Source organism: Scyliorhinus torazame, chromosome 31, assembly GCF_047496885.1.
Source record: "Scyliorhinus torazame isolate Kashiwa2021f chromosome 31, sScyTor2.1, whole genome shotgun sequence".
Taxonomy (NCBI): Eukaryota; Metazoa; Chordata; class Chondrichthyes; order Carcharhiniformes; family Scyliorhinidae; genus Scyliorhinus; species Scyliorhinus torazame.
The window spans coordinates 3,188,968-3,213,798 of record NC_092737.1 but is presented as its reverse complement, the minus strand read 5'-3'; the positions used below and the strand labels follow the sequence as shown (position 1 = coordinate 3,213,798).

Sequence of the window (24,831 nt, the reverse complement as noted above, 5' to 3'; positions counted from 1 at the left end):
CGAGATGGACGATGAAGGCGAGGTCCTGGAGGGAGTGGAGGAAGACCGCCAGGCTGTGGTGATGGCCAGAAGGGCTTGGGACATGCTCATAGCCTCCCGTTTCAAGGGTGGTGATGACTAGGGTCTCTGCGAGCGTCCCAACATCCAGAAATTCCCTGTGCACTGCTCTCCCGTCTGCCTGGAGGCAGCACACACCCTCACTGATATAGCTTGTGTCCTGGGAAGGGTCTGGTTTCCCAAGGTCCCAACATTGCAGGACGACAATGATAAATTGCAGTGGGTAGAGAGCATTGTTCTTCAAAGAGCTAATGTGAATGTCTGACTCCTGTCTGGCTCAACCCAGCTCGCGATCTCCCAGTGACAAAGGTCATGGGTTTTTTTACATTTAGAGAACCCAATTCATTATTCCCAATTAATGGGCAATTTAGCGCGGCCAATCCACCTACCCTGCACATCTTTGGGTTGTGGGGGCGAAACCCACGCAGACACGGGGAGAATGTGCAAACTCCACACGGGCAGTGACCCGGCGCCGTGAGGCAGCAGTGCTAACCACTGCGCCGCCGTGCTGCCCGGACCAAAGTTATACTTGGGCGAGGTTGAGCAGCGAGTTTCCTCCCCGTCTGTGGGACCCTCTTCCCAACTTATTTTTTGTGTCCTCAGCAAAATTAGCATTTGGACCCTTTATCCAAATCAATTGTCGAGGTTCCAGCACCGACCCCGTGACATTCCACGTGGTACATTCTGCCATCCTGAAAATGACCCATTTAATGCCTGCTCTCTGTTTCCTGTTAGATAACCAATCTGCCATTCATGGTAATATCTTCGGTCCTGCAGCATGAGCTCTTATTTTGTGTAGCAACTTTTGCTAATCTTGTAAAATGCCTTCTGGAAATCTAAATACACATCTACAGGCTCCCCATTGAGAGTTGCTGTGGCCCCAGAGGACCATACTTTCCCCTTTTTTAGAGAGAGTTGACTGGTGATTATTTAACCTGAGGGTCACCACACCTCAGGCAGGGTCGAGAAAGCAGGGCCTTTACGAATAACCTCAGCCGCTGCTGCTACACATCATAAACCAGCCATCCAGCCAACTGAGTTAACCGAACCCTCACCGCCCCCTTCCCCCCCCCCCCCCAGGTTCCTCTCTCCACACAGCTTGCTACAGCTTGAGAATTGTAACACATCAGTCAAACGCGATTTCCTTTTTGCAAAGCCATGTTCGCTCTGCCTGATTGCATTGAGATGTGCTCAGTGCCTTGCGAAACCCGCAATAATTTCCCTCCAGCAGACATTAAGCTAATTGGCCTGAGGTTTTTTTTGTTTTCGGTCTCACTCGTGCCTTTAATAGGAGTTACGCTCAAAATTTCTAATCTCATGGGACCGTTCCAGAGTCCAGGGGATTTTGCAAAGATATCCACTTCTGCTGGTAACAAGAGTGGGTTTATCGAAGTTAAGCCAGAATGTGATTTTCCTGCAAAAGAAACTAAATGAAGTAATCGGTTTTAACAGCATTCACCTCAAACTTTTTCAGTCACTGATCTCAGTGAGGAACTCAATTTGCAGAGATGTGCAATACCACAAATGCAAAGCAACTCACCCACTTCCTTTCCAGCAGTGGCTGCAATTTCGGAAGGAGAAGTAAACACTTCCTGTTTTTTTTTAAAGTCAAGGGGAAGCTGAGTTAAAAAGTGAGAGAAGTTACTGAACAATATTCTGCTGGGAACTGGAAAAAACATGAGAATCAAGTTTAAACATTCTCCAGTGTCTTGATTTGTATAATGGACAAATTAAACACTGCAGTATGTACAGGAGTGGCATGCACATTGCCACACACACATTCCCTCACCAAGCACAGCTCTCAAATTAAACACTGCACTGTGTGTGGAGATGGGGGTTGTGTGTGTGTGTGTGTGTGTGGAGATGGGGGCTGGGTGTGTGTGGAGATGGGGGATGGGGGCGTGTGGAGATGGGGGATGGGGGCGTGTGTGTGGAGATGGGGGTTGTGTTTGTGTGGAGATGGGGGTTGGGTGTGTGTGTGTGGAGATGGGGGCTGGGTGTGTGTGGAGATGGGGGATGGGGGCGTGTGTGTGGAGATGGGGGTTGTGTTTGTGTGGAGATGGGGGTTGGGTGTGTGTGTGTGGAGATGGGCGTTCTGTGTGTGTGGAGATGGGGGCTGGGTGTGTGTGGAGATGGGGGATGGGGGCGTGTGTGTGGAGATGGGGGTTGTGTTTGTGTGGAGATGGGGGTTGGGTGTGTGTGTGTGGAGATGGGCGTTCTGTGTGTGTGGAGATGGGGGTTGGGGGTGTGTGTGTGTGGAGATGGGGGTTGGGGGTGTGTGTGTGGAGATGGGGGTTGGGGGTGTGTGTGTGGAGATGGGGGTTGGGGGAGTGTGCGTGTGTCTGGAGATGGGGGTTGGGGGTGTGTGTGGAGATGGGGCTGTGTGTGTGCGTGTGTGTGGAGATGGGGGTTGGGGGTGTGTGGAGATGGTGCCTGGGTGTGTGTGGAGATGGGGACTGTGTGTGTGTGTGGAGATGGGGGTTGTGTGTCTGTGTGGAGATGGGGCTGTGTGTGTGCGTGTGTGTGGAGATGGGGGTTGTGTGTGTGTGGAGATGGGGACTGTGTGTTTGCGCGTCTGTGTGGAGATGGGGGCTGTGTGTGTGTGTGGAGATGGGGGTTGTGTGTGTGTGTGTGGAGGTGGGGGTTGTGTGTGTGTGTGTGTGTGTGTGGAGATGGGGACAGTGTGTGTGTGTGTGTGGAGATGGGGGCTGTGTGTGTGTTTGTGTGTGGAGATGGGGGCTGTGTGTGTGTGTGGAGATGGGGGTCGTGTGTGTGTGTGTGTGTGGAGATGGGGACTGTGAGTGTGTGTGTGTGGAGATGGGGACTGTGTGTGTGGAAATGGGGCTGTATGTGGGTGTGTGTGTGGAGATGGGGGTTGTGTGTGTGTGTGGAGATGGGGGCTGTGTGTGTGTGTGGGGATTGTGTATGTGTGGAGATCGGGGCTGTGTGTGTGTGTGTGTGTGGAGATGGGGACTGTGTGTGTGTGTGTGTGGAGATGGGGGCTGTGTGTGTGTTTGTGTGTGGAGATGGGGGCTGTGTGTGTGTGTGTGGAGATGGGGGTCGTGTGTGTGTGTGGAGATGGGGAATGTGTGTTTGTGTGTGAGATGGGGGTTGTCTGTGTGTGTGTGTGTGGAGATGGGGGCTGTGTGTGTGTGTGTGTGTGTGGAGATGGGGGTTGTGTGTGTGTGTGGAGATGGGGAATGTGTGTGTGTGTGTGAGATGGGGGCTGTGTGTGTGTGTGTGTGTGTGTGTGTGGAGATGGGGGTTGTGTGTGTGTGTGGAGATGGGGACTGTGTGTGTGTGTGTGTGGAGATGGGGACTGTGTGTGTGGAGATGGGGGTTGTGTGTGTGTGTGTGTGTGTGTGTGTGTGTGTGGAGATGGGGGTTGTGTGTGTGTGTGTGTGTGTGTGGAGATGGGGACTGTGAGTGTGTGTGTGTGGAGATGGGGGTTGTGTGTGTGTGGAAATGGGACTGTATGTGGGTGTGTGTGTGGAGATGGGGGTTGTGTGTGTGTGTGTGTGTGGAGATGGGGACTGTGAGTGTGTGTGTGTGGAGATGGGGACTGTGTGTGTGTGGAAATGGGGCTGTATGTGGGTGTGTGTGTGGAGATGGGGGTTGTGTGTGTGTGTGGAGATGGGGACTGTGTGTGTGTGTGGAGATGAGGGCTGTGTGTGTGGAGATGAGGCTGTATGCGGGTGTGTGTGGAGATGGGGGCTGTGTGTGTGTGAGAGAGGGCAGTGTGTGTGTGTGAGAGCTGTGTGTGAGGGCAGTGTGTGTGCGTGTGCACACACACTGCCCTCTCTCTCACACACAGCCCTCACACACACACACACACACACACAGCCCTCTCTCACACACACACCCCACACACACGTCCCTCACACACACACACACTGCCCTCACACACACAGCCCTCACACACACACATGCCCCTCTCACACACACACGCCCCTCTCACACACACTGCCCTCTCACACACACACAGCCCTCACACACACACACGCCCCCCCCCACACACGCCCCTCACACACACACGCCCCTCACACACACACACACACGTCCCTCACACACGTCCCTCACACACACACACACACTGCCCTCATACACACATGCCCCTCTCACACACACGCCCCTCTCACACACACACGCCCCTCTCACACACGCCCCTCACACACACACACGCCCCTCTCACACACACAGCCTTCACACACACGCTGCCCCCTCACACACACACACACAGCCCTGTCACACACATACGCCCCTCTCTCACATACACACTGCCCTCTCACACATACACACACAGACACACACGCCCCCCCCACACACACACACACGTTCCTCACACACACACACACACTGCCCTCATACACACATGCCCCTCTCACACACACGCCTCTCTCACACACACACGCCCCTCTCACACACACACGCCCCTCTCACACACACACAGCCCTCACACACACACACAGCCCCTCTCACACACACACACACACACTGCCCTCACACACACACGCCCCTCTCACACACACACATGCCCCTCTCACACACACACGCCCCTCTCACACACACACACTGTCCCCTCACACACACACAGCCCTCACACACACACACACGCCGCTCACACACGCACACACACCCCTCACACACACACTGCCCTCTCTCACACACACACACACAGCCCTCTCTCACACACACTGCCCTCTCTCACACACACACACACTTCCCTCTCACACACACACACACACTGCCCTCTCACACACACACAGCCCTCACACACACACGCACTGCCCTCTCTCACACACACACACAGCCCTCTCACACACACACTGCCCTCTCACACACACACAGCCCTCACACACACACGCACACACACTGCTCTCTCACACACACACAGCCCTCTCTCACACACACACACAGCCCCCTCACACACACACACACACACACACACACACACACACAGCCCTCTCTCACACACACACACGGCCCTCTCACACACACGCACTCACACTGCCCTCTCACACACAGACACAGCCCTCTCTCACACACACAGCCCTCTCACACATACACACACAGCCCTCACACACACTGCCCTCTTTCTCTCACACACACAGCCCTCTCTCACACACACACTGCCCTCTCTCTCTCACACACACACACACACACACTGCCCTCTCTCACACACACACACACACAGCCCTCACACACACACACACAGCCCTCACACACACACAGCCCTCTCTCACACACACACACACACACACACACACAGACACACACAGCCCCCTCACACACACACACAGCCCTCTCTCTCACACACACACACAGCCCTCTCTCACACACACACTGCCCTCTCTCTCTCACACACACACACACACACACAGCCCCCTCACACACACACACAGCCCTCTCTCTCACACACACACACAGCCCTCTCTCACACACACACACACAGCCCTCTCTCACACACACACATACTGCCCTCTCTCACACACACACTGCCCTCTCACACACACGCACTCACACTGCCCCCTCACACACACACAGCCCTCACACACACACAGCCCTCACACACACACGTCCCTCACACACACACAGCCCTCACACACACACACTCAGCCCTCACACACACACACACACAGCCCTCACACACACACACACGCAGCCCTCACACACACACACACACACACACAGCCCTCACACACACACACTGCCCTCTCTCACACACACAGCCCTCACACACACACACTGCCCTCTCTCACACACACACACACGCAGCCCTCACACACACACACACACACACAGCCCTCACACACACACACTGCCCTCTCTCACACACACACACAGCCCTCACACACACACACAGCCCTCACACACACACACACACACACACACACACAGCCCTCACACACACACACACACACACACAGCCCTCACACACACACAGCCCTCACACACGCCCCTCACACAAACACAGACCTCTCTCACACACACACACGCCCCTCACACAAACACACACACACGCCCCTCTCAGACACACACACAGCCCTCACACGCACACACACAGCCCTCACACACACACTGCCCTCTCTCTCACACACACACACACTGCCCTGTCACACACACACACTGCCCTCTTTCACACACACAGCCCTGTCACACACACACACACTGCCCTCTCTCACACACACACACTGCCCTGTCACACACACACACTGCCGTCTTTCACACACACAGCCCTGTCACACACACACACGCCCCTCTCACACACACACACACTGCCCTCTCTCACACACACACACTGCCCTGTCACACACACACACTGCCCTCTTTCACACACACAGCCCTGTCACACACACACTGCCCTCTCACACACACACACACTGCCCTCTCTCTCACACACACACACTGCCCTGTCACACACACACACTGCCCTCTTTCACACACACAGCCCTGTCACACACACACACGCCCCTCTCACACACACACAGCCCTCACACAGACGCCCCTCACACAAACACACACACACAGCCCTCTCTCACACACACGCACACAGCCCTCACACACACACACACCTCACACACACACAGCCCTCACACACACACACACAGCCCTCTCTCACACACCCACACACAGCCCTCACACACACACACACTGCCCTCTCTCACACATCCACACTCAGCCCTCACACACACACACACACACACACACACAGCCCTCACACACACACACACGCAGCCCTCACACTCACACACACACACACAGCCCTCACACACACACACTGCCCTCTCTCACACACACACACTGCCCTCTCTCACACACACACTGCCCTCTCACACACACACACAGCCCTCACACACACACACAGCCCTCACACACACACACAGCCCTCACACACACACACACACACACACACACACAGCCCTCACACACACACACACACACAGCCCTCACACACACACACACACACACACACAGCCCTCACACACGCCCCTCACACAAACCTCTCTCACACACACACACGCCCCTCACACAAACACACAGCCTACACACACACGCCCCTCTCAGACACACACACAGCCCTCACACGCACACACACAGCCCTCACACACACACTGCCCTCTCTCTCACACACACACACACTGCCCTCTCTCACACACACACACACTGCCCTGTCACACACACACACTGCCCTCTTTCACACACACAGCCCTGTCACACACACACACGCCCCTCTCACACACACACACAGCCCTCACACGCACACACACAGCCCTCACACACACACTGCCCTCTCTCTCACACACACACACTGCCCTCTCTCACACACACACACACACTGCCCTGTCACACACACACACTGCCCTCTTTCACACACACAGCCCTGTCACACACACACACGCCCCTCTCTCACACACACAGCCCTCACACAGACGCCCCTCACACAAACACACACACACAGCCCTCTCTCACACACACACACGCCCCTCACACAAACACCCCTCACACAAACACACACACAGCTCTCACACACGCCCCTCTCACACACACACAGCCCTCACACACACGCGCCCCTCACACACACACACTGCCCTCTCTCCCAAACACACAGCCCTGTCACACATACAGCCCTCACACACACACACACACACGCCCCTCTCACACACACACACCCCTCTCACACACACACAGCCCTCACACACACAGACACCCCTCACACACACACACACACAGTCCTCACACACACATGCCCCTCTCACACACACACAGCCCTCACACACACACAGACGCCCCTCACACAAACACACACAGCCCTCACACACACGCCCCTCACACACACACACACATCCCTCTCACACACACACAGCCCTGTCACACACACTGCCCTCACACACACACACACATGCCCCTCTCACACACATGCCCCGCTCTCACACACACACAGCCCTCACACACACACACAGCCCTCTCTCTCACACACACACACAGCCCTCTCACACACACACACACAGCCCTCACACACACACACACACAGCCCTCACACACACACTGCCCTCTCTCACACACACACACACACAGCCCTCACACACACACACGCCCCTCACACAAACACACACAGCCCTCACACACAAACACAGACCTCTCTCACACACACACACAGCCCTCACGCACACACACAGCCCTCACACGCACACACACAGCCCTCACACGCACACACAGCCCTCACACGCACACACACAGCCCTCACACACACACACACAGCCCTCACACGCACACACACAGCCCTCACACACACACTGCCCTCTCTCTCACACACACACACACTGCCCTCTCTCTCACACACACTGCCCTGTCACACACACACACTGCCCTCTTTCACACACACAGCCCTGTCACACACACAGACGCCCCTCACACAAACACACACACACAGCCCTCTCTCACACACACACACACACACGCCCCTCACACAAACACACACACAGCCCTCACACGCCCCTCTCACACACACAGTCCTCACACACATGCCCCTCTCACACACACACACACACAGTCCTCACACACACATGCCCCTCTCACACACACACAGCCCTCACACACACACAGACGCCCCTCACACAAACACACACAGCCCTCACACACACGCCCCTCACACACACACACACATCCCTCTCACACACACACACAGCCCTGTCACACACACTGCCCTCACACACACACACACATGCCCCTCTCACACACATGCCCCTCTCACACACATACGCCGCTCTCACACACACACAGCCCTCACACACACACATGCCCCTCTCACACACACGCCCCTCTCACACACACGCCCCTCTCACACACACACGCCCCTCTCACACACACACGCCCCTCTCACACACACACAGCCCTCACACACACAGACACCCCTCACACACACACACACACACATGCCCCTCTCACACACACACACACACATGCCCCTCTCACACACACACACTGCCCTCACACACACACACACGCCTCTCTCACACACAGACACTGCCCCCTCACACACACACATGCCCCTCTCACACACACACTGCCCTCTCACGCACTCACGCTTACACACGCCCCTCTCACGCACACACACACACTGCCCTCTCACACACTCACGCTTACACACGCCCCTCTCACACACACGCACACACACTCTCTGACTGATGTTTCCTCCTTTCCTCCCCCTATCCCATTCCTCTCATCCCCTCGTGCTGCTTCCTTCTAAACCTGCTGAAATCCATCATGCCCAGAGCTCTGAAATATACAACATGGGAAGCTTTGTGAGCTGGTATTGGAGCAGATTGGAACAGATGTAAATTAATCACTCACAGATTCAGAAACAGCATAGCTGGATAACGCAATCATTCGGGTAAAGCAGTGACCCTGGCTGAGGAGTTGGGAAGGGGGAGCCTGCACACCTCGCTGCAAAGTGTAAAGCTGAAGGATGAACATAAAAAATCTACAGTGAATAATTGATGTTTGATAATTGTAATGTCGCCAAGCACCAAAGGTGAATGATATTGTCCGGCAGGAATCCTGTCTTCCTGTAACAAGGAAACGTCAAACAGAATAATGACTCTGGCTGCACCCATTTCGAATCAGAAAGGGGGTAGACAGTTTTTTTAAACATTTATTTGTTTTTTTTAAATGTCCCCAATTAAGTGGCAATTTAGCGTAACCAATCCAGCTACACTGCACATAAGACCATCAGATACGGGAGCAGAATTAGGCAGCTCGGCCCATCGAGTCTGCTCCGCCATTCAACCACGGCTGATATTTTCTCATCCCCATTCTCCTGCCTTCTCCCCGTAACCCCCGATCCCCTTATTAATCAGGAACCGATCTATCTCTGTCTTAAAGACACTCAGTGATTTGGCCTCCACAGCCTTCTGCGGCAAAGAGTTCCACAGATTCCCCACCCTCTGGCTGAAGAAATTCCTCCTCATCTCTGTTTTAAAGGATCGTCCCTTTAGTCTGAGATGGTATCCTCTGGTTCCAGTTTTTCCTACAAGTGGAAACATGCTCTCCACGTCCACTCTATCCAGGTCTCGCAGTTTCAATAAGATCCCGCTCACCCTTCTAAACTCCAACGAGTACCGACCCAGAGTCCTCAAACGTTCCTCATACAACATCTTTGGGTTGTGGGGGTGAAACCCACGCAGACACGGGGAGAATGTGCAAACTCCACACGGACAGTGACCCGGGGCCGGGATCGAACCCGGGACCTCGGCGCCATGAGGCAACAGTGCTAACCACTGCGCCACCGTGCCGCCCCTCCTCGGCACCGTGAGGCAGTAGTGCTAACCACTGTCCCGCCATGCAGCCCAGGCTTAGTAAGATATTACCAGCAATGCTTGATGCTGTTTTGTTCAGAGAGTTTAGGTTGTTGTAGGAGGAGAGAATTCTGGAATCCCCAATGGAGTGAGCGAGATAGATTGACAAGCCCACTTCCCCAATCAGATCAGTCACCATGGGAATGGCTGACGGAACAACGGGTTGAATGGTTTCCACCTTGCTCCTTAGCCCTCATTCTCATTTAGAAACGTGCCCAATGTTCCGGTAGATTAAACCACAAGAATTAACTGTAGAATCGCAAAATTATTAAGTCAGTTGGGGAGAGAAAAAGATCAAAGGCTGTGTAAATAAGTGTAAAAGTAAATCTTTTTAAGTTGGCTTCAGTGTGGAAGGGTGTGTGTGCCCTTTATAACAGAGACTTTCCAGGGCGTCAATCCACCACCCCCCCCCCCCCCCCTCACCCTTCCCCTCCCTCCTAGAACCATGACAGCGTCCCTCTTCTCATTTTGCACCTCATCAACCTCCACACGCAAAGGATCAGTCTCTACGTTTCCCCCCGCCTGCAGCACGTTGCCACCACTAAACACATCTTTCCCTCAACGCCCTCCCCCAGGGACCATGCCCTCCGTGACACCTTGGCTCACTCCTCCATCACCCCCAACCCTTCATCCTCTTCCCTTGCACCTTCCCATGCAATCGCAGAGGATACAACACCCGTCCCTTGACCTGCTCCCACCTCGCTGTCCAAGGTGCCCAAACACTCCTTTTGGGAGAAGCAGTGTTACACCCACAGCTTCTCCAATTTGGTCCATGGAATTCGCTGCCCCAGCGCGGTCTTCTCTACGTAGGGCAGTCTAAACGCAGAGCGGGGCATCCATTTTGCAGAACACCTTCACTCAGTTCGCAAGCGTGAGCCCAACCATCTGGTCACTGGCCATTTCAAACCAGCATCTTGTTCTGGGTGCCCGTCCTCGTCCTGCTGCAATGCTCCAGTGAAGCCCGGCGCAAACTGGAGGAACAGCACCTCCTCTTCCGATTAGGCACGTTCCAGCCTTCCGGACTCAACACTGAGTTCAATAGCTTCCGACTGTGAACTCTCTCCTCCAGCTTAGCCCCTTTTTAATTTCCTTGATTTGTCCCAACGCGAACTGCCCGCCACACAGGACCACCTGTCCCTTGTTGAGTTTTCTCCCACCCCACAGGACCACCTGTCCCTTGTTCAGTTTTGTGCTACGTCCACGGCATCTTTGTCAATCTCTCCTTAGCTCCAACCTATCTCTGATCTTCTATTCCGGCCTGCACCCTCCACCCCTTTCCAAATCTAGAATCCGTTACGTTTCTACCTCTCTCCAGTTCTGAAGAAGACTCGCACGGACTCCAAACGTGAACTCTGCCTTCTCTCTCCACAGATGCTGCCACACCCGCTGAGATTATCCAGCATTTTCGCTTTTTGATTCAGTGTTCCAGCATCCGCACAATTTTTGCTTTAATATTTTATGAAAGTGTGAACTTTAGTGAGGCTGCAAACCCCACGGGAGCAGCTGGTGTGTGCAGATTTAGCAGATGTCATTTGGATTTTGAACAAGTTATACCACCGCAACGTTCTGCCTGCGTGGATGTCAAAGCAATTCCTGCAACAGCAGATCCTCCTCAATCTTTCAATTATCCCTGTTCTGAAACAGCCAAGTGAGATTCTGGAGCACAAACGCTTGTCGCATTTTATCCACTATTTTTAAAAAAGAATTTCCAATTAAGGGGCAATTTGGCGCGGCCAATCCACCTACCCTGCACGTCTTTGGGTTGTGGGAGTGAAACCCACGCAGACACGGGGAGAATGTGCAAACTCCACACGGACAGTGACCCAGGGCCGGGATCGAACCCGGGACCTCGGCGCCGTGAGGCAGCAGTGCTAACCACTGTGCCACCGTGCTGCCCATCACAATTGTTTGTAGTGGCCGTGACACAGCGGTATTGTCACTGGGCTAATGATCCCGAGACCCAGGGCAACGCTCTGTGGACCCAGGTGTGAATGTCACCAAGGCAGGTGATTCTATGTGAATTCAATAAACATCCAGAATTAAAAGTCTAATGACAGGTCGGCACAGTGATAGTGGTCAGCATTGCTGCGCTGAGGTCCCAGGTTCGATCCCGGCCCTGGGTTACTGCCCGTGTGGAGTTTGCACATTCTCCCCGTGTCTGCATGAGTCTCACCCCACAACCCAAAGATGTGCTGGGCAGGTGGATCGGCTGCGCTGAATTGGTCCTGAATTGGAAAAAAAATAATTGGGTACTCCAAATTTATTTTAAAAAGTCTACGATGACCATGAAACCATTGTCAATCTGGTTCATTGATATCCTTTAGTGCAGGAAATACATAGAAACACACATAGAAAATAGGGACAGGAGGAGGCCATTCGGCCCTTCGAGCCTGCTCCCCCATTCACTATGATCATGGCTGATCATCCAGTTCAATACCCTGATCCCCCCTCCCCCCATATCCCTCGATCCCTGTAGCTCCAGGAGCTGTATCTAATTCCTGCCTGAAATTACACAGTGCTTTGGCCTCAACTACTTTCTGTGGGAGTGAATTCCACAGATTCCCCGCTCTCTGGGTGAAGAAATTTCTCCTCACCTCAGTCCTAAAAGGTTTACTCCTTATCCTTAAACTATGACCCCTAGTTCTGGACTCCCCGACCATCGGGGACATTCTTTCTGAATCCACCCTGTCTAATCCTGTTTAAAGTTTAGAAGTTTCGATGAGATCCCCTCCCACTCTTTCTAAAGATGTGGAGATGCCGGCGTTGGACTGGGGTGAGCACAGTAAGAAGTCTTACAACACCAGGTTAAAGTCCAACAGGTTTGTTTCGATGTCACTAGCTCTTTCTAAACTCATAAACCTAACCGACTTAATCTCTCCTCATACGACAGTCCCGCCATCCCAGGATTCAGGAATTTGCTGTCCTTATCCGGTCTGGCCTAGATGTAACTCCAGACCATAGCAATGTGGTTCACTGTTAAAATGCCCTCTGAAATGGGCAATACTGGCTGGGCCAGTATTTATTGCCCATCGTTAATTGCCCTCGAGAAGGTGATGGTGAACTGCCTCCTTGAACCGCTATAGTTCATGTGGGGTAGGTGCACCCACTGTGCTGTTAGGGAGGGAGTTCCAGGGTTTTGAAGGAACTGCCGATATATTTCCAAGTCAGGATAAAGAGGGTTTGGAGGGGAACCTCCTCCTGTGGCAACAGTCCTTCTCCTTCTAGATGTCAGAGGTTGTGGATTTTCAAGGGTGCGTCTTTACTGATGAGGGGCGGCAGGGTGGCACAGTGGTTAGCACTGCTGCCTACCGCACTGAGGACCCGGGTTCGATCCTGGCCCTGGGTCACTGTCTGTGTGGAGTTTGCACATTCTCCCCCCGTCTGTGTGGGTCTCACCTCCACAACCCAAAGATGTTCGACGACAAGGAAAATTAGGAGAAAGGTTAAGAGGAAAAATAACTTAGGAGAGGTTACTGATCGAGGTGTTAAGATTCAAAACAGAGGTATAAAAGCCCAACATAAGTGTACTTTACCTGAATGCTCGTAGTATTCGGAATAAGGTAAATGAGTTGATGGCGCAAATCATCGTGAATGACTATGATTTAGTGGCCATTACTGAAACATGGTTAACAGATGGTCACGACTAGGAGTTAAATATCCAAGGGTATCAAACTATTCGGAAGGACAGAGTGGATGGTAAGGGAGGTGGTGTAGCTCTGTTATTTAAGGATGACGTCCGGGCAACAGTAAGGGATGACATCGGTGCTATGGAGGATAAGGTTGAATCCATTTGGGTGGAAATCAGGAAGAGTAAGGCGAAAAAGTCACTGATAGGAGTAGTCTATAGGCCACCAAATAGTAACATTATGGTGGGGCAGGCAATAAACAAAGAAATAACTGATGCATGTAGAAATGGTACAGCAGTTATCATGGGGGATTTTAATCTACATGTTGATTGGTTTAACCAGGTCGGTCAAGGCAGCCTTGAGGAGGAGTTTATAGAATGTATCCGCGATAGTTTCCTGGAACAGTATGTAATGGAACCTACGAGGGAACAAGCGATCCTAGATCTGGGCCTGTGTAATGAGACAGGATTGATTCAGGATCTCATAGTTTGGGATCCTCTCGGAAGGAACAATATGGTGGAATTTAAAATACAGATGGAGGGTGGGAAGGTAAAATCAAACACTAGTGTTTTGTGCTTAAACAAAGGAGATTACAATGGGATGAGAGAAGAACTAGCTAAGGGAGACTGGGAGCAAAGACTTTATGGTGAAACAGTTGAGGAACAGTGGAGAACCTTCCAAGCAATTTTTCACAGTGCTCAGCAAAGGTTTATACCAACAAAAAGGAAGGATGGTAGAAAGAGGAAAAATCGATCATGGATATCTAAGGAAATAAGGGAGAGTATCAAATTGAAGGAAAAAGCATACAAAGTGGCAAAATTAGTGGGAGACTAGAGACTGGGAAATCTTTAGGGGGCAACAGAAAGCTACTGAAAAAGCTATAAAGAAGAGTAAGATAAATTATGAGAGTAAACTTGCTCAGAATATAAAAACGGATAGTAAAAGTTTCTGCAAATATATGAAACTAAAAAGAGTGGCTAAGGTAAATATTGGTCCTTTAGAGGATGAGAAGGGAGATTTAATAATGGGAGATGAGGAAATGGCTGAGGAATTGAACAGGTTTTTTGGGTCGGTCTTCACAATGGAAGACACAAATAACATGCCAGTGACTGATGGAAATGAGGCTATGACAGGTGAGGACCTTGAGAGGATTGATATCACCAAGGAGGTAGTGATAGGCAAGTTAATGGGGCTAAAGGTAGACAAGTCTCCTGGACCTGATGGAATGCATCCCAGAGTGCTAAAAGAGATGGCTAGGGAAATTGCAAATGCACTAGTGATAATTCACCAAAATTCACTAGAATCTGGGGTGGTCCCAGCGGATTGGAAATGAGCAAATGTGACACCACTGTTTAAAAAAGGAGGTAGGCAGAAAGCGGGTGATTATAGGCCACTTAGCTTAACTTCGGTAGTGGGGAAGATGCCGGAATCTATCATCAAGGAAGAAATAGCGAGGCATCTGGATGGAATTTGTCCCATTGGGCAGACGCAGCATGGGTTCATAATGGGCAGGTCATGTCTAACTAATTTAGTGGAATTTTTTGAGGGCATTACCAGTGTGGTAGATAACGGGGATCCAATGGATGTGGTATATCTGGATTTCCAGAAAGCCTTTGACAAGGTGCCACACAAAAGGTTGCTGCACAAGATAAAGATGCATGGCATTAAGGGGAAAGTAGTAGCATGGATAGAGGATTGGTTAATTAATAGAAAGCAAAGAGTGGGGATTAATGGGTATTTCTCTGGTTGACAATCAGTAGCTAGTGGTGTCCCTCAGGGATCAGTGTTGGGCCCACAATTGTTAACAATTTAGATAGATGATTTGGAGTTGGGGGCCAAGGGCAATGTGCCCAAGTTTGCAGACGACACTAAGGTGAGTGGTAAAGCAAAAAGTGCAGAGGATACCGGATGTCTGCAGAGGGATTTGGATAGGCTAGGTGAATGGGCTAGGGTCTGGCAGATGGAATACAATGTTGACAAATGTGAGGTTATCCATTTTGGTAGGAATAACAGCAAAAGGGATTATTATTTAAATGATAAAATATTAAAACATGCTGCTGTGCAGAGAGACCTGGGTGTGCTAGTGCATGAGTCGCAAAAAGTTGGTTTACAGGTGCAACAGGTGATTAAGGAGGCAAATGGAGTTTTGTCCTTCATTGTTAGAAAATGAAAATCGCTTATTGTCACAAGTATGCTTCAATGAAGTTACTGTGAAAAGCCCCTAGTCGCCACATTCCAGCGCCTGTTCGGGGAGGCTGGTACGGGAATTGAACCGTGCTGCTGGCCTGCTTGGTCTGCTTTAAAAGCCAGCGATTTAGCCCAGTGTGCTAAACCAGCCCCAGAGGGATGGAGTTTAAGACTAGGGAGGTTATGCTGCAATTGTATAAGGTGTTAGTGAGGCCACACCTGGAGTATTGTGTTCAGTTTTGGTCTCCTTACCTGAGAAAAGACGTACTGGCACTGGAGGGTGTGCAGAGGAGATTCACTAGGTTAATCCCAGAGCTGAAGGGGTTGGATTACGAGGAGAGGTTGAGTAGACTGGGACTGTACTCATTGGAATTTAGAAGGATGAGGGGGGATCTTATAGAAACATATAAGATTATGAAGGGAATAGATAGGATAGATGCGGGCAGGTTGTTTCCACTGGCGGGTGAAAGCAGAACTAGGGGGCATAGCCTCAAAATAAGGGGAAGTAGATTTAGGACTAAGTTTAGGAGGAACTTCTTCACCCAAAGGGTTGTGAATCTATGGAATTCCTTGCCCAGTGAAGCAGTAGAGGCTCCTTCACTAAATGTTTTTAAGATAAAGATAGATAGTTTTTTGAAGAATAAAGGGATTAAGGGTTATGGTGTTCGGGCCGGAAAGTGGAGCTGAGTCCACAAAAGATCAGCCATGATCTCATTGAATGGTGGAGCAGGCTCGAGGGGCCAGATGACCGACTCCTGCTCCTAGTTCTTATGTTCTTATGTGCAGGGTAGATTGGCCACGCTAAATTGCCCCTTAATTGGGAAAGAAAAAGAATTGGGCACTTTAAATAAAAAAGAACATTATTGCTGTAATGTTGGAAATGCCAATGTGGACACGGCAAAGTCCCACAAACAGACACAAGATGGGTAATGAGCAAATAATTTGCTTGGAAATGTTGCCGATGAGATAAATAATGGCCCCAGGACACTGGGAAGAAGTGCTGTGTGGGCTTTTATAACCATGTGAGAGGGAAGATGGAGCCTCACTTTATCCTAAAGACCCCTTGATGGCGCAGTACCGTCTCTGTTTGTGCCGAACAGGTTTATTTAGAATCACTAGCTTTCGGAGCGCAGCTCCTTCATCACGTGATGAAGCGAGTGATTCCAAACAAACACTGTTGGACTTTAACTTGGTGCTGTAAGACTTCGTACTGTGCTCACCCCAGTCCAACGCTGGCATCTCCACACCCTGTTGGTGCTAAAGTCTCGGAGTGTGACTTAAACCCCAGCAGCAAGAGTACTACCCACTGAGCTGTAGCTAAGGCTTTAATGTAGGGGACAGCACGGTAGCACAAGTGGCTAGCATTGTGGCTTCACAGCGCCAGGGCCCCAAGTTCGATTCACCGCTGGGTCACTGTCTATGCGGAGTCTGCACGTTCCCCCCGTGTCTGCGTGGGTTTCCTCCGGGTGCTCCGGTTTCCTCCCACAAGTCCCGAAAGACGTGCAGGTAAGGTGGATTGGCCGTGCTAAATTGCCCTTAGTGTCCAAAAAAGGTTAGGAGGGGTTATTGGGTTACGGGGATAGGGTGGAAGTGAGAGTTTAAGTGGGTCGGTGCAGACTCGATGGGCCGAATGGCCTCCTTCTGCACTGTATGTTCTCTCACATGGCTGAAATTTTAATATAAAGAATAGAAAATACTCTGAGAACAAGCTACGTCAGAGGGAATCGTAGAAATGACTCCAAACCCTGCTCTGAAGACAGGGACGTTGACCCAATAAACTAATTCAGCTTTCTGTCACCTAATTCTGTATTTGAGCTCCATTTCTCTCTGTATCTCAACGAAAGGCATTAACCTCATTCTGCAAAATTAGGACGTTGGGAGGCAGAGATGCTGACGCAAACAGGAAGTGTCTGAGCTGATAACGACGTTCACCACAACCACTTGCTATTGATACGAGGGTTTCGAAATTAAACTTTACACATTAGTAGCTGAGTCCATACATGAGTCAAAAATCTACTAAAGTTTCCATGCTTAAAAAAAACTTTCCACTTACTACCGATTCAGCAGCATTTCTTCTCACGTTGAATCCTGCTCGTCTCGAGATTCTGTCACCACATTCTCACCAGCATCTCTTAAATTCTACTCATTTTTGGTCAAACCAAATTTTATTTTTGCATTCTAGTTTAATCTTGTGACCTCTCCTGAGGGCCCGGGGCACTGGGTCCATTGAAGTGCTGCTCTCCTTTGCTTCATCTCATTCAGTTTGTGTCAGGCGAGACAGGAACCTAAGAGCGGGGGGGTAGGCCATTTGGCCCCTCCAGACTGTTTTACTAGTTAACTAGATCAAGGGTGAGAAATGTGAAGATTCATCACCCTGACTGAAGAAATGGCTCCTCATGCGAGTCCCCAATGGCCGTCCCCTTATTCTGAGAGTGCGTCACCTGGTTCTAGAACCCCCGACCAGTCCTTTTGCCATCTGCCCTGTCGAACCTTACATTGTATACGTTGTGTTGCCCTATTATGTATTTTCTTTTATTTCCTTTTCTTCCCATGTACTTAATGATCTGTTGAGCTGCTCGCAGAAAAAATACTTTTCACTGTACCTCGGTACAGGTGACAATAAACAAATCCAATCCAATCCAATCTAAGAATTTAGTACACTTCAACCTTTCATTAATTTTAAACGCTAGAGAATACAGAGTTTCCTCAATCTCTAATAGAACAGTCCAAGGGATTATCTGGTGAACCTTTATACAACATAGAACACTACAGCGCGGCCCTTCAACCCACGATGTTGTGCCGACCATTTATCCGAATCTAAGATCAACCTAACCTCCACCCCTTCAATTTACTGCTGTCCATGTGCCTGTCCAAGAGTCGCTTAAATGTCCCGAATGACTCTGACTCCACCACCTCTGCTGGCAGTGCATTCCACACACCCACCGCTCTCTGTGTAAAGAACCTCTGACATCTCCCCTATACCTTCCTCCAATCACCTTAAAATTATGTCCCCTCGTGACAGTCATTTCCGCCCTGGGGAAAAGTCTCTGGCTATCCACTCTATCCATGCCTCTCATCACCTTGTACACCTCTATCATGTCACCTCTCTGCTTTCTTCGCTCCAGTGAGAAAAGCCCTCGCTCCTTCATAAGACATGCCCTCCAGTCCAGGCAGCATCCTGGTAAACCTCCTCTGCACCCTCTCCAAAGCATCCACATCCTTCCTATAATGCGGCGACCAGAACTGGACACAATATTCCAAGTGTGGTCTAATCAGGCTTTTATAAAGCTGCAGCAAAGCCTTTGTTGCATTCCCTCAACGACCAGTATATCCCTCCTTAGGCAATGGGAGCAAAACGGCAGCGCACCAAGTAGGAGGTTCAGAGGGGATGTGAGCGTCTGGAACGGACTGCCTGAAATGCCGAGGCAGACAAGGCTTTGGGCCAAGTGCTGGAAAATGGGATTCGAATAGTTAGGTGGTTCTTTGTGACCAGCACAGACTCGATGGACCGAAGGGCCTTTACTGTGCTGTACCAAACAAGATAAACAGCAAGTGATAGACAGAGCTGAGCGATCCCACAACCAAGGATCAGATCTGAGCTCTGCAGTCCTGCCACATCCAGTCGTGAATGGTGGGGGACAATTAAACAACTCACTGGAGGAGGAGGCTCCACAAATATCCCCATCCTCAATGATGGAGGAGCCCAGCACATCTGTGCCAAAGACAAGGCTGAGGTATTCGCAACAATCTTCAGCCAGAAGTGCCGAGTGGATGATCCGTCTCCGTCTCCTCCGGAGGTCCCCAGCATCACAGATGTCAGTCTTCAGCCAATACGATTCACTCCGCGTGAGAGCAAGAAACGGCTGAAGACACTGGATACGGCAAAGGCTGTGGGCCCGGACAATATCCCGGCCATAGTACTGAAGACTTGTGCTCCAGACCTTGCCGCGGCCCGAGCCAAGCTGTTCCAGTAAAGCTACAACACTGGCATCTACCCGGCAATGTGGACAACTTCCCAGGTGTGTCCTGTACACAAGAAACAGGAAACTCCAACCCAGCCAATTACCCCCCTATCAGTCTACTCTCCATCATCAGCAAAGTGAGGGAAGGAGTCATTAACAGTGCTATCAAGCGGCACTTACTCAGCAAGAACCTGCTCACGGACGCTCAGTTTGGGTTCCGCCAGGGTCACTCAGCTCCTGACCTCATTACAGCCTTGGTTCAAACATGGACAAAGAGCTGAGTGCCAGAGGTGAGGTGGGAGTGACTGCCCTCGACACCAAGGCAGCGTTTGACCGAGTGCGGCGTCAAGGAGCCCGAGCTAAACTGGAGCCAATGGGAATCGGGGAAACTCTCCGCTGGTTGGAGTCATTCCCGGCACAAAGGAAGGTGGTTGTGATGGTTGGAGGTCAATCATCTCAGCTCCAGGACATCACTGCAGGAGTTCCTCAGGGTCGTGCCCTCGGCCCAGCCATCTTCAGCTGCTTCATCAATCACCTCCCTTCCATCATAAGGTCAGAAGTGGGGATATTCGATGGGTTTCCTCCGGGTGCTCCGGTTTCCTCCCACAAGTCCCGAAAGAGGTGTTGTTAGGTGAATTGGACATTCTGAATTCTCCCTCTGTGTACCCGAACAGGCGCCGGAGTGTGGCGACTAGGGGCTTTTCACAGTAACTTCATTGCAGTGTTAATGTAAGCCTACTTGTGACAATAAAGATTATTATTATGTTCAGCACCATTCGCGACTCCTCAGATACTGAAGCAGTCCCTGTCCAAATGCAGCAAGACCTGGACATGATCCAGGCTCGGGGCTGACAAGTGGCAAGTTACATTCACAAAAGTGCCAGGCAATAACCATCTCCAATAAGAGAGAATCAAACCATCGCCACTTGACATTCAAAGGCCCTTTAACAGTAACTTCATTGAAGCCTATTTGTGACAATAAGCGATTATTGTTATTATTCCTGGGGGTTACCATTGATCAGAAACTGAACTAGCCATATAAATACTGTAGTTACAAGGACAAGTCAGAGGCTAGGAATCCTTCAGCAAGAACTCACCTCCTGACCCCCCCCCCAAAGCCTGTCCGCCATCTACAAGGCACAAGTCAGGAGTGTGATGGAATACTCTCCACTTGCCTGGGCGAGTGCAGCTCCAACAACACTCGAGAAGCTCGACACCATCCAGGACAAAGCAGCCCCGCTTGATTGTTCCCCCTTCCACAAACATTCACTCCCCCCACCACCGACGCACAGTGACAGCCGTGTGTACCATCTACAAGATGCACTGCAGCAACTCACCGAGGTTCCTGAGGCAGCACCTTCCAAACCCACGACCTCTACCATCTAGAAGGACAAGAGCAGCAGATACCTGGGAACCCCACCACCTGGAGGTTCCCCTCCGAGTCACTCCCCACCCCGACTGGGAAATATATCGGCCGTTCCTTCACTGTCGCTGGGGCAAAAATCCTGGAACTGCCTCCCTAACAGCACAGTGGGTGTACCTACACAACATGGACTGCAGCGGCTCAAGAAGGCGGCTCACCCACCACCTTCTCAAGGGACAGTTAGGGATGGACACATCCCATAAATAAATGAATTTTAAACGATTTTCCTCTCTGATTTTCCTTTTGTGAATCCATATTGACTCTGCCCAGTCCTACTTTCCAAGTGCCTAGTCCTCATCCTGCATAATCAATTCTAGCATTTTACTGCTGTCTCGTTTCCCATTTTCTCTCTCGTCCTTTCTTGAAGAGTGGGGGTGACATTTGCTCCCTCCCAATCTAGACAAGGTTCTAGGCTTTTGAAAGACCATTACAGACCAAGTTACAGAGGGACATAGATAAGCTGCAGCGCTGGGCTGAGAGGTGGCAAATGGATTTTAATGCAGAAAAGTGTGAGGTGATTCATTTTGGAAGGAATAACAGGAAGACAGAGTACTGGGCTAATGGTAAGATTCTTGGCAGTGTGGATGAGCAGAGAGATCTTGGTGTCCATGTACATAGATCCCTGAAAGTTGCCACCCCGGTTGAGAGGGTTGTTAAGAAGGCGTACGGTGTGTTAGCTTTTATTGGTAGAGGGACTGAGTTTCGGAGCCATGAGGTCATGTTGCAGCTGTACAAAACTCTGGTGCGGCCGCATTTGGAGTATTGCGTGCAATTCTGGTCGCCGCATTATAGGAAGGATGTGGAAGCATTGGAAAGGGTGCAGAGGAGATTTACCAGAATGTTGTCTGGTATGGAGGGAAGATCTTATGAGGAAAGGCTGAGGGACTTGAGGCTGTTTTCGTTAGAGAGAAGGTTAAGAGGTGACTTAATTGAGGCATACAAGATGATCGGAGGATTGGATAGGGTGGACTGTGAGAGCTTTTTTCCTCGGATGGTGATGTCCAGCACGAGGGGACATAGCTTTAAATTGAGGGGAGATAGATATAGGACAGATGTCCGAGATAGGTTCTTTACTCAGAGAATAGTAAGGGTGTGGAATGCCCTGACTGCAACAGTAGTGGACTCGCCAACACTAAGGGCATTCAAATGGTCATTGGATAGACATATGGACGATAAGGGAATAGTGCAGATGAGCTTTAGAGAGGTTTCACAGGTCGGCGCAACATCGAGGGCCGAAGGGCCTGTACTGCGCTGTAATGTTCTATTCCCAGTGCAGCTACCAGGCCACCTCTTACAAAGCTCAGGGACCTGGATCACCAAGTTCAAATTTGATTCCGAAAAGTTCTCCAGCGCTCCTTGTTTACTGATATGTTTTTCGAATCCTCAATCTTACTAGGTCCTTGGCTCCCGAATATTTCAGGGAGGGTTCTTATATCTTCCTCCATGAAGACGGACACAAAGGCCGGGAATTTCTCCAATATGAATTCAGGAATCGTTCTTTCAGACATGGGGAGCGAAAACCGGGAATTATTTCCATCAAAAGGCTGTGGATGCTGGCGCTCGATTGGAGCTTTCAAGACATGAGAGAGAGATCTTTTATTGGACAGAGAGATGGATGGAGTGTAACAAAGACATGTTGAAGGAATTAAGCTATAGATCGGTTTCTATGCAGCTTTGAACTCAGCCCGCTAGCTACGTCTTATGTCTAAACCCTACCTCTCAACTAGTCTGCTCCATTGAGGAGCCAGTGAAAGTCCTGACAGCAAGTGATCTGAATTTGCAGCTAGTCAGGAACTCCTCCGTATAATACGAGTTACAACTTCCCCGCATCTCTTTTCCACCACATTTCCTCCTTCCGTTCTGGACAGGCTGAGCATTTGCAGGTCACATGCAGCTCAGCAAGCTTCGATGGGCCAATCCCATCGCGGCGATAATGCTGTCGACCCGTTACAGTCTTTTTCTCTGCCTAGTTATAACGGCAGCCCTGCCAGCCCAGTGGCTGGAAACTACAGCAGAGTGTGAGAACTGGTTGAGGCTAAGGTTTTGACCTGGGGCCCCCTGTGGGAGGAGAGTCACATAATTGGAGCTGAACTGGTTGGACAATTTTCAATTAAGTTTCATATCACTCATGAATAATGTTCAGAAGCTCTCTGGCTTGGGCGAGATCGGTGAGCACGTCCAGAGGGTTTGCTGTAAGCTTCAGGCAATAAACATACACCGTTGCCTACAGCCTTAATTTTGGAGAATCACCAATAATCTTTAAAACCATTGCATTCTGCGTGCATTTTAGACAGCCAAGAAAAACTGAAGGTTTAATAATTAGAATCCTTTTCTTTCCCCACTTGCTTCCCATGTGGGAGACTGTAGAACCGCTAATATTCTATCCCTGGTTTAAGCTGAATTATTTTTCTTTTATAAATTTAAAGTATCCAATTATTTCTTTCCAATTAAGGGGCAATTTAGAATGGCCGATCCACCTACCCTGCACGTCTTTGGGTTGTGGGGGTGAGACCCACGCAGACACGGGGTGAATGTGCAAACTCCACACGGGCAGCGACCCGGAGCCGGGATCGAACCTGGGACCTCGGCGCCGTGAGGCTGCAGTGCTAACCGCTGTGCCACCGTGCCGCAACGGTTTAAGCTGAATTCAGGAGTTTTTGCAGCCAATAGACTTCAGCACCTCTGCCCTAAGGAGGAAAAAAATCTCCGGCTTGGGTTTAAACTGCAATGCTTGGATAGCTGAACAGCACAAACTGAAATTGCCTGGCCACTCTGAGAGCCACTGGGGTAAGGTACCTGAGAGTTTTCACTGCCCATAGAATCAGCACACTCAGAATGAGGAGGAAGATAATGAGACAAGTAGAACTAATTGAACTAGATAAAGAGAGGGGTCAGGGTCCTTCACATTGAGTCACACACAGCTGGTCACTCACTCCATTGGCATAGAATCACGTTTTTATCGAGGGCATCTGCAGCATTAAGTCAGTTTTGGAGGTGGTGCTGGGGAGAACTGTACAGTGCATGAGCTCCACCTGCAGTCAGCTTCCGACACTGTCCCACCCAAACTGGAGCAGCAAACCCAACAATTGCTCAATACAAATGTCAACAAGATGGCAAAAAGATGCATAAATCCCTTTCACTAAATTCCTCTTCTCCCCATGGGAAAATAACCATCGCCAGGTTACATGTGAACAGCATGCTTGCAACTCCGCTACATTTGG

General features: G+C 50.6%; 1 protein-coding gene across 2 annotated transcripts in view; it reads right to left on the bottom strand.

Moving 5' to 3' along the window:
• The window catches only part of LOC140404616 (E3 ubiquitin-protein ligase RNF167-like), a 148,434-nt gene that overhangs the window by 93,800 nt on the left and 29,803 nt on the right, over positions 1–24,831 (bottom strand). The gene's annotated exons all lie outside the window — the stretch shown is intronic.